The sequence below is a fragment of the Dipodomys ordii genome, unplaced genomic scaffold, assembly GCF_000151885.1.
Source record: "Dipodomys ordii isolate 6190 unplaced genomic scaffold, Dord_2.0 Scaffold1, whole genome shotgun sequence".
Lineage (NCBI taxonomy): Eukaryota > Metazoa > Chordata > Mammalia > Rodentia > Heteromyidae > Dipodomys > Dipodomys ordii.
The window spans coordinates 50,671,369-50,683,452 of NW_012267217.1; positions in this window are offsets into that span (position 1 = coordinate 50,671,369).

Below are 12,084 nucleotides of genomic sequence, written 5' to 3' on the forward strand. Positions count from 1 at the left end.
CCAGATCATTTGATATCAGCCCTCTGGACTGGGCAGAAACATTTTTATGTAACATGGAAACAGGAAGTTGTGTTTTTTCCAGAAAGACTTCTCTGGGATGATACTAATAGAGAAGAATTAGGCAAGCTTGGGATTTGGGATATTGAAGAGGCCTGGGAGTGGGATGGGGACAGGGGTCCTGGATGCAGCTTTCTGTCTGGTGTGGAGGTTAGAGACAATGAGCACAGCTTGGGAGACAGGAGCTAAGTGACTCCAGGGGGTCCACCACTGCCTTCCAAGATGGTTGGGTGAGTATCAAAACTGGCTCCTCTGGAAATGCACCCACTCACCTCCACCTGTGGCTCCGCAGAGCCCAGAAGCCAAGGGGATGGGAGGCAGAGTCATAAACAATCCCCAATGTGTGGCTACATCATACGGCTCTTATCTCTGCAAATATTGACTCCAGAAGATCAAACAAGTGACAAGAAAAACAATAATATTTTCCCCAGAGAGAAGGTCCTGTTCCCAGCAGCCAGGACTAAGTGGAGTGGGCAAGCAGTGACAGACGGCACACCTGGCTGATGACACGCTCGCAAGGTGAAGGACTGCACACAAGGGCCTGCTGTGGCTCTGGGAGACCCCTGGGATTGTTCATAAGAAGAGCCATCAGTGGTCCCAGATAATACCTGACACTTCACGGGCTGGGTCGTAGTTTTTAAAAGTCAGAAGATTGCCCTGAGAGGCTGGTGACCCCCCAGAAAGATGCAGGGTCAGGTATGGCACACATCATGGTGGCCTTGTTTGGGGTCAGATTCCTTCATGAGCGATTTCCATTCGGTCCTGACAAAAGTCCTGAAAGGAAGATACTCTTACAAAGATGCTCCTTGTAAATGAGGAAACAGACTCCAAGCAGTTTGGTGAGTTGCAAAAATTAAACATTCAAAAAAGAAAATCACTTATGGGTTTCCCGATGGGGCCAGGGTTGGAACCTAGAATAACTCCCTCTGAAATGGGTTGTGCTCCTGCTGCTGTTTTAAACTCTTAGTTCTTTTGTGTCACAACTCCAATGCCCCTTCATACATGGAAAGTCCACAGAGCAAGAGGCTGGACAAAGAGCAGGGACTGAGGTCATTGACTTGGCTGAGCCTTTGGCTTGTTTATTATTATTTTGTAAAGATGTAGATGGAAATAATGATTGATTCTCCATTCTGGCTCTTGGACAAGAGCACAATTTGGAAGGTATTGGCAAGATGCTCATTGTCGTACCTTAGCCAAGGTGTGGTGTGGTGTGTGGTGTGGGGTATGGGGTGTGAGGGGTGTGTGTTGGGGGGACCGTGACTATTGACTTGCGGTAGTGATTCATTGTGACTCTGCTAACTCCCCCTTCTGCCCAAGACAAAAATCTTTTAGTCTCTCAACCACTGTTGACTATTAAGAGAGTCAAGGCTCTTTCCTGGGAAAGCAAGGAGTGGGGTTACAGAAAGAAGCCTTCATCCAGGGGTGAAGAGAAAGGCATGCGAGGCTGGGAAGATGGAAATTATCAGTCTTAATAAAGATAACAATGATGGAAGAAAAGAGAATGGAGAGAGAGGAAGCAAAAAAGCACCAAGATAAGCTATAACAAAGTAAGAGAAATAGTTGCTCAGGGACTGGTGTAGAGAGGAAAGAGAATACTACAGAGCCTCGAAGAGGAATTTCCCTAGAGGCAATGTCAGAAGGCACACACCAGAAGGCTATGGATGAGCAGGGCTGTGGAGAGGACTCAGAAGGAGAGGGCAGTGGGTGACACCCAGAGACACAGCTCAACAGTCTCCCATGATCCCCAAACTCTCCCAGCTACCAGTAGCCTCCAGAAAGGCAGTTTCCAATAGCACCTGTTGTCCATGGCTGAGACCCAAGTTAAATGTGGAGCTGAGATGTGGGAGATATAAAAAGGAGATTCCAGAAATGCCCTCACAAGTGAGGAAGATAGCTGATTTCTTTCTCCTTTTGATTTTGCTTTATGAGCCAAGGCCTTATTATATAGCCCAGGGTGGCACCACGTTCACCATGTGGTTCACACTGCCCTCCAATTAGCAATCCCCTTGCCTCTACCTCCCGAGTGCTAGGATTACAGAAGTGCACCACTATGTCCTTGCTGAGACAGCTGATTTCTAACACCTCCTCCAAAAGGCGCTCCTAGCCCTCTATTTAGGTTGAAGAATTCTCCACAATTCTTCAAGCGGTGCATGGTCCCTTCTCTGGATTCACAGCCCCAGTGGAATTAGAAACGGGGATACAATTCTCTATAGGCTCTTATTTGTGTTTTGCATGTGGGCGTGTATTGTTTCTTTTAATAGTCTGTACATCTTTCTATTTCTGTTGTATCTTTGCAGGATCTGGTGCAAAGTTCCTCTTCTCTTGAGAAGTACAATATTTTAGCAATGGATGGGCTTTCAAACTTCCAATGCTTATTATATTTTATGCTTTTCTCCGAAGCATGTTTCCCCCTCCCCCACCCCACCTAAGAAGGTGCTTGGTATTAAATCCCATATGAAAACTAGGCAAGTGCTAGGCAAGCACTTTACCAATAAACTTCATCTCCCAATGGCTTCGGCCCTTAGCCATGGCTCCTACTCCAAATTCTTTTCCTACTTGAGCTCTTCATACTGCCCATGGCCCCTGCTAGAATACTTCTTATGTCTTGAAGGTAGAGCAGGTATTTTCCAGAGAAGAGCCTCAGAAACACGACAAAAGATAAGAATATTTTCTCCATCATATATTAACATACAGTGCATAAGCTGATTTTTAGATGATATTCCAACACACATCTTTTCTTTAAGGTGCTGGGAATTAAACCCAGCACGTCTCAAGCATGTCTGGGATTTTTCTACCACTGAGGTATTCCCTAGCTCTCAAGAGACACCTTTCATTATCTATCTATTTATTTATTTATTTTTGTGCTGGTCCTGGGCTTGAACTCAGGGGCACTGTCCTTGGGCTTTTTTTTTAATTAAATAAGTTTTTTTATTGTGGAAATACTGTCCTTATGCTTCTTTTGTTCAAGGCTAGTACTCTGCCACTTAAGCCACAGCACCATTTCCAGCCTTTTATTTTTTATTTTTTGGTAGTTTATTGGAGATAAGAGTTTCACAGACTTTCTTGCCCAAGCTGGCTTTGAATGTCAATCCTCAGATTTTAGCCTCCTGAGTAGGTAGGATTACAGGCGTGAGCCACTAGAGCCCAGTTTAAGGACATCTTTTCTTTGACAAGTTATGCATTTTGTTTCTGTGTGTAGATAGAAGAGTAGTACATTAAACCCTTCCTTTCAGGGACATTATTGCTTGCAATGTTTTATTTAACTTCTCCTGTAGTTTAAATATGAATTATAATCAAGATGGTTCAAAGCTATGACAAGAATTAGAAGCCCAGGCCTGTAATCCTAGCCTCTGAGGAGGTTGAAATCTGAGAATTGCAGTTCAAGGCCAACCCAAGCAGAGGTTACTGATTGTTTGCCACACACTGCTCCTATGGCCCAGTTTTCAAACTGTACTATTTAATCATTTCTTCCCACCTCTCAAATCTCCTTCCTGTCTTCCTCAATCCTGTGACAGTCTCACCAACTGGCTTCCGATTAGAGGACAGAGACTGTGGCTTAATTGTAGAGCAACTAAGAAGCAAGGCCTCTCTGTGTACCCTCTCTCTGCAAACAGGTATACAGCCTGTATATCTTTCTTTCAGGCAGGGGGATGGATAGATGTAGTTTAAACTAATTTTTCACTACCACCTAGCAGCATTTTTTTTTTGCAGTACTGGTGCTTGAACTCAGGGTCTTGGTGCTATCCCAAAGCTTTTTCACTCCAGGTTGGTACTTTACCACTTGAGCCACAGTGCCACTTCTAGCTCTTTGATGGTTAATTGGAAATAAGAGTCTCAGGGACTTTCCTGCTTAGGGTGGCTTCAAACTGTGATCTTGAGACCTCAGCCTCCTGGAGTAGCTAGGATTACAGGTGTGAGCCACTGGCATCTGCTTCTCTAGTAACAATTTTTTTAGCAATCAAATGTATGTCCAGCAACTTTTCATGGCTCTCTACTGAGGTGAGAGATTTCCTAGAAAGGAGAGGTAAAGCAAGGAGTATCTACTATTCTTTGAGAAAAAGCTGAAGACAGAGGAACGGGAGAACACAGATCCTGGAGCCTGCTTTGCAGCAAGTCTCTGTAGTGGCTTAGGGTTTGGCTACAGGAGGAGCTCAGCAGTGAATAAGTGTAGTGTGGGGGGGTATGCATGCACCAATGGGGGAAATCAATGCCTTTTGGGTGTACAAGACAAGCCGAGTGGTAAGTTGGTGATTTTTCTTTGCTGGGGCCTTGGAAACACCATGGCTGGAACATTTCCTCTCTTTTGTGTGTTTAGCTTTGCTTGCTTCTCAGTGGCCTCCTGAGAAGGAAAGTAGGGGTAACAAGGAGGTGAGGTATCTGTGGGGGCCTGACCACGTTAACTCCTACAGAGAGAAAGTGGGGAGGGGTGGGATACCAAGCACAAAGCATGAAGGCCCCAATGGAGGATCTGCTGGCCTGCAGGGGGCTGAAGGTGGCAGGTGTGAGCTCCTGGGTGAGGTCTGGGGAGAGGGGTACAGCAGACAGATTTAGAATGAAGAAGTTGCTGTGTTATAGGCGCTCCCCCAGAGGAATAAGATGGACTGTTGTTTGCAGGGTCTGAAAGTGCCAGATAGATTAGTCCCAAACAGATGGAAAGGCCTGCTGATTGGGAGGAAGGACCAGGCCCTGCTAATGGAGGCAGCCGCCCAGCTCAAGTTCTTTATAGATGGTATGCCCTGTCCAAGGAGGCCCGTTCTGTCCTGCTCAGCACCCTCACATCCAACTCATCTGCTTTGCCCCTTTCTGCTGCCTATCTCACCTTCCTTCTTCCAGAAGTCTCAGGGAGCGCCCTTCCTTGTACCCAATCCTGTCCAAGATAAACCAACAGGGTCAGTCCAAACCTAGCCAGTTGCCTAGTGGGGTTAAGCTTGTCCTCTCAGGATGCTGGGGACTCAGAACACCTCACAGAGGGACACTGGAAGCCAGTAGGGACCCAGAGAGTGGGGAATCCTTGTGAAGTTCTTGATTTTGATGGAGTTGGCTCTCCCCACAGCCATGCTCCTGCTTCCTTGGGTTACACACAGGAATGCTCCAGTGGGAGGGCTGGATGCAGGTTGCGAGGTGATACTTCTGGATCTCTGATGTCTTCTGGCCATGGGAGGTGTTGAGAACCTGGCCTGGAGGAGGCTCCACGGCAAAGTGTGGCACAATGTAGTCTGTAGGACAATTCTGGCCTCATCTGTTCTAAATAAAAATGGTATTGGAACACAGCCATGCTCATTTGTTTGGATATTGTCCTTGGCTGCTTTTGTGCAATAATGGTGAAGTTGAGTAGTTGTGATAGAGGCTGCCATATGAAAGCTGCAGAACTTCAGATCCTTATCAAAAGGCTCTTCACAGAAAACTCCTACACATTTCTGTCTCAATACCCCTATCCTCTCACGCAGTGGGCCTCATGGTCCTAAACTTATTGAAGACTTTGACAACTCCTTGATCTTAACCTTTCCAAAGCTCAACAGATAGCCCTGTACTCAGAGTTTGGAGCTCCGCAGTACTCTTTTATGACCAGATAGAATGCTGCTTCATGGTTCACTTGGGCTGCCTCTACGAATGCTTGTCCCTTGCATGGCCAACAGTTTGAGAAGCAGAGGGCACATGGAGTGACAGCTTGACTCCTCCAAAGGCCTGGCTTGCATACAGATGTTCTCAGTAGTGAGGAATGTGTAGAGGTAGTCATCTTTGTGCTTTCCAGAGATAACTTCTATCTCACATGCTATTTCTCACCTTCTCCAACACGGGCTGCCCTTAGGGAGGGTTGAGAGTAGATCATGGATGATGGGATGCTGGGTAATGTCTGATTCCAAAACCCCTTGCAACTTCTATCTGGTGTCTGGAGACACTTTCTCCTGAAACCCAATCACCATGCTCTGAAAAGTCTAAGATAAGTGGTTGTTTGAAGACAAACTTTTGAGAGATGTGACCAAAACAATGGTCATGTGATTGAGAAGGTGCCTCTGGAATCTGACCATTTGGTGAGTTTTGGGTGGGTTCTATTGATTTGATCAGGAATGGAAACAAGAGTTTATTTTCATAGTTGTTGTCTTTTCTTTTTGTCTTGTTTGTTTGCTTATCTGTCTTTGGGAGGATGTAAGGGGAGGCACAGAAATGGAGGGACAAAGGGTGAACAAATGCAGCCATGGTACTCATTGGACGCTGTATTGAAAATGAACTATATAGGTTGCAGGTGGGGATAGGAAGGAAGAACTGGGAGAGAGCAAGGGAAGAGTGTCCAAAAACAAGTGGACTCATTATCTGACTTATGTAACTGTAAACTCTGTTCACCACCTTTATAATAGCAATTAAAATATATTTTAAAAAAAAGGAAGCTATCTCTACTATTAGAATTTGGGCCAAGACTTGAGCCCATATAGTGTGGCTTCAGAATATATATGATTCACTCCATTAAGATTGCTTCTGTAGGTCATCTTTTCCTTCATCCAGCCCCTGAGGACATCTGGTCAACTTAAATGAGAATTTGAGTTAGTGTCACAGTGTTCTGAAGGCACCTGCCTTGAATTAAGGGCTCCTCTGGGGAAGGAGAAATGTAAGGTTTCACCATACAAGTTGGCTGACCCCAGATGGGTCACCTATCCTTCCTGAGCCTGCTTTGACACTTATGAGAATAAAAAGGAGTAACACCTGTGGAAGTGTCTGCACAGCCTTATTGCTGTTGGCTTTGGTCCTTTCTTCCTCTTGCACTTCATTACCTGTTACTAAAGCCTCTGACTTACAGAAGGGAGAAGGTTCTAGAAGGCTAGTTTCCTCCAGACCTCTGAGCATCACTGTGCTGGAAGTTCACACATTTGTTTGGAAGTTCTGTGCATCCAGTTGCCCCTGGTCAGCCTCACCGCACACTAGAAGACAATTCCCACTCTTCCAAGCTGTGACCTGAATCTTCCCTCCATTATGATATCTTCCCATCTCTGTTAGAGGGAGGGGCTTAGTGTTTTCCTGACCTTGCCCTGAGGAACTGTCAACTCTGTGCTTTACTCTTGAAAGGTGCGAAGGACTTGGCCTCCTTCTCATGTGACTTAGGTAATAACCATTGAAGAATTATCTTTGTTTGAAAGTTGAATGCCAAGCAAGACTTCACCTTGATTATTTTATTCATTCTTTGCAGTAACTTTCTAAAATAGGTACTAGTATATCACTCCTAAACTGAGGCTCAAAGTTGCATGTGAATCAAGGTACCTTGGCTCCAAATCCCCTTTCCTAACCTGTCACTTCCAAGACTTGTGTTCTGATTCTTTCTCTCTTGTATCTCTATCATCTGGTTCTTTTATAGTCATCCTACCTGGTTTAGCAGAACTATATAGAGGTCTATTCTAGAGTCTAGGAAGAAGCACCGGCCATGATTTCCTGAAGACAAGGATGAAGATGACCATCAGACCAAGTGGCTGCAACTCAAAGCTGGTTCAGAAAATTGCCAAGGTAAAAGGAAGATGGTGGGCGAATAATTTTGAAAGTACATTGTAATTAGGTATGTAGGTGATGTAAGGAATCACAATAAAAGCTGTTGATGGCTAGGGGATGGAGCATGGGGGAAGAAAAATCAATAGAGAGGGCTATTCTGAGCAAACTACAATATATGTGTGTGTGTAGATGGATATATATACATCTACACACATCTCTATATACATATGCATATATATAAAACTTACACCATGGTGAAATCTCTTAGTGCAATTATACACACTACAGAAAAAAAAAGAATGACAGGAAGGTAAACCAGGCTTCAATGGGGTAGTAAGTATCAGTGGATACCAATGGGGTAGTGGGGAGGGCTAGGAAGACGGTGAATGTGTATGAGTATAGTTGAAGTTATGTATTTGCATATATGCAAATAGAACAATGAAATCTGATGCGGTTTTAAGACAGGAGAGGAGGATGGTAGAGGGGGTGAGACTGATGGGGATACATTGTATACATGTGTGGAAAATGTCATAATAAAACCACCCTTTTATAACTAATATATGATGATAAAATTGATAAAGAATGAGAAAAAAAAGGAAAGAAAATCACTACCAAAGCATGAAGTCTTGATCTTAGCACATTTTCTTTCTCCATCATTTCCATGGTGATGCTCCTCTGTCTTCCAATATGGAGTTTCTAACCAAGTGCCTGATTTATTGAAGCCAGGGTTCCTCACCCCTGTTCATTCTGTTTCAGACCTAACTGAGGAGGAGGTAGTGCTGATCTGCCTCCAGTTTCTCAGGAATATAGAGACTAGAGGACACTCTTTCTGCTCTTATCATTTGTGCCTCTTTCCTTAAACCATACCAGCTGAAAGCCAAACAAAACTCATCAAAATAAAATCAAAGTCAGCAACTTGTGCACTTGAGATTTTTTTTTTCTTGTGTTATCTAAGAGATTCAAGGTAAGACAGACAGGCAGGACGTTAACATTGCGTAACATTGTGTGATGTGATTCCCTTAAAAATGCTTTTTATTCTAATCCTATCATATAATAAGATGTCAAACTTCATTAATTTAAAGAATAGAACCAAAGGAACTAGAAGTACATATCTTCTATAACAGAGAAGTTGAAGGCGGCTACTAGTGGCTCCTACCTGTAATCCTAGCTACTCTCGAGGCTGAGATCTGAGGATCATGGTTCAAAGCTAGCCCAGGCAGAAAAGTCTGTGAAACTCTTTACTCCAATTAGCCACCAGAAAACCAGAAGTGGAGCTGTGGCTCAAAGTGGTAGAGCGCTAGCTAGCCTTGAGCACAAGAAGCTCAGGGACTGTGCTCAGGCCCTGAGTTCAAGCTCCACAACAGACAAAACAAAGCAGAGGAGAAAGGATCGAAAATATCTACTGGTAGCAAGGGTAGGGAACAAGCTGAGACCTGATATACTGCCTATAGTTGTATCAATTTGTCCATTCACTTGGCAAAATTGCTTGGCTATGCCCCTGTAAGCAAATATATACATGCTCTATGACCCAGAAATTCCACTTCTAGGTGTAGAATCAACAGAAACAGGTGTGTATGCCTAGTGACCTGGGAAGTTCATACAGCGGTGCTGACAATTATGAGCAACTGGAAAATCTCTACATGAGCATCAGTGAATTAGAAATAGTCACCTCATGAAACGGTACCAGTAATGAGGAGAAATGACCCCCCAACAACATTCAAGAATATAAGCAAACCGCACCTTTGTGATGGGTGCTGACAAAAGAACAATTAGAGAGACTCAGAGACTGCCAAAATAGGCAACATTCATCCAAGTTAATACAAGTAGTATTTACCCTTGTGGCAGTTGGAGGTACTGACATCAAGCACACAGAGCTTCTGCAAGCTATTCCTGCTTTTCTTTCATAGTCTGCATGCTTGTTAAATGGTCTGGCTAATCACTTTGTGAATATTTATCAAGTTTATGATATGTGTACTTTTTTCATGCACATTATAATCCAATAAAATGTTTTAAAAATATTCCTATCTTTCAGATGACATACTGGGACAACTATCTCAGCGTGGGTCTGGCTATCCTTTAGCATTTCTCTCACACTGGCTCATCTTCAATTAGCCAGCGGAGCTTGGAGGCTTTAGCAAGCAAGCGTAATCCAGCGTGAATTGAATAACAGTGTTTTGTTTTTATTGTGTTTATTTTTATGGTTACCAGCTGTATATGGCCATCCTTACTGGGTTCCCATTTATGGTAATGATATAGAGTTCTCTTTGGAAATGGCTTCAAGTTAAAAAAAAAATGAAGAGGAATGAATTGACTTAACTTAAAAGGTCATGTGAATAACAGTACAGGTAGTGTGTAGTTATGGTAAACTGTGCAAGGGTGGAGTTTGAGCAATATTGTTCAAATGGGGGAGAAAAAGCAGGGATTAGAAAGAAGCAAGAAAACCAGTCTCATCTTGTCCCAGAAAACTAGTCCCTACTGCCAGGCACAGACAGGCTCTCAACCCTATGAATGTATCCTTTACAAAGGGCTCCTGGGAAATTTGAAATACGGAATGTTTTAGGAACGTCGAGCAAACAAGAGACTAGAAACAGAGATCTTGAGTTCACTCAGCAGATACGATTATTGATGATGAGCCAGGCACCATTAAGAGTTCTGGGCCTGCAGAAGTGCACCATGTGCCAGGCTAGCCCCTAACAAGGACTGGAACCATGGCGAAGTTCTTCCAGGTCTCTAGGTCTCAGTTGATTAAATGTGGCTCTTCAAATGCAGAAAACAAGGGTTGAGAGCACAGAACAGGCCTTTGTTCAAACCCCAGTGCTGCCAAAGGCAGAAATGGTAAAGGTAAAAAAGAGAATTTTATTTGAGGCCTTAGGTATGGCCATTCTGGAGGCACAGGTTCAGAGAACTCTGAATGAGTCAGTATTCAGAGGAGGGTAGGGAAAGGGAGTGTGTATATGGATTACGGCTGAACAGAAGGATCAGGGACGGTGTGACTTGTGACCATGACGGTGACTACAGAGGATAAAGACTGTATATCTGCCAGGTGCTGGTGCCTGTAATGCTAGCAACTCAGGAGGCTGAGATCTGAGAATCGTGGTGTGAAGCTAGCCCAGGCAGGAAAGTCCATGAGACTTTTAGTACCTCCAATTAAAAATAAAAGCTAGAAGTGGAGCCATAGCTTAAGTGGTAGAGTGCTAGTCTTGAGCAAAAAAGCTCAGGGCCAGCCGCCTAGGTCCCGAGTTTAAGCCCCAGACCTGTCCCATACACAGAAAAAAGGTTGTATATATTGAGTGAAAGTATATACATATTTATGTATAGCCATAGCACATGAATTCTTTTGAAATGCATCCTGAACGTCTATACACAATATATTTTTTTTTTTGTTTTAAAGGTGACATACAGCGGGGCTAACTTTACATACATCTGGGAATAAGTACGTTTCCTTTCGCATGGAGTCATCTGTTCCCTCATCTCCCATTCCCTCTCTCCCATCTCCACCCATGAGCTGCATAGTTCACTTTCATCAATGCTTGGTGCAGCCAGTGCACTCCACTGCTGTGCATAATGCAATTTTTTTTAATCCTTCTAGTTGACTGCAGTCAAAGGTTACCTCTAGGTAACCCGAAGTTATTGCTCCCAGACAACTTGAGTTGTGAAGTTTTACATAGGTATGTATACGCGCGCACGTGCGTGTGTGTGTGTGTGTATAGGCATTTAGACAGGGGCTTGCTATGTAGCCTAGGATGGCTTCAAACTCACTGTATAGCCTGGACTGGCCTCAGACTCATGATCCTCCTATCCTAGCCTCAGGAGTACAATAATTGAAGACATGTGTCACTTTGTCCTACTTCCTTAATGACCATTGACTCCATTTACAAAAGCTCTTTGAATGTTGCCTCCCTCATGGTTTTCCTTTTATTTCACATAAAAAATAAAATTAAAAAACCAAGCCTCAGTGCCAGCAGGCTTTTCTGGAGTGGGATTAGAAAAGAATTTACAGAGATGAGGCTGTGTTGAGGTGTGCGTGTGTGTCTTTGGGGGCGGCAGAAGATAAAAATTGGTTATTAACTTGAGAAATGGGAGAAAAGAGTTAGGATGTGGTCTTCAGAGTCATCAGAAAGAGAAATCTCAGCCTAGCATGGTGGCGTACATCTGTGATCCCAGTCCTCTGGGGAATGAAGCAACGAGGACTACATAGGGAGACCCTGTCTTTAAACAACAAAAATAGAAACAAAAACAAAAAGAAATCCCATTGAGTACATTTGTTAAGTCAGCATTCTTTTGCTGCTCATCTCCCCAGTTCTTGGCTAAAAGATCAAGAACTTTAAAAGGAGATGGAAGGAAAATGAATTTCAAAAGAAAAATGAGCAGCTGCAGAAATGAACAAATCAGTGCATCTCTTAGTCTCCCAATCGATGTGTCCCTACTTTTAATGCTTTTAATGTTAACTGCTGGCCATTATGGTGGAGATAAGACAAGGAAAGACCCTGCTAGGAGTAATTGTAGACAGTACTTAAACTCGTTCAACAGATACCAGGCACTCCAGTTTTAGGT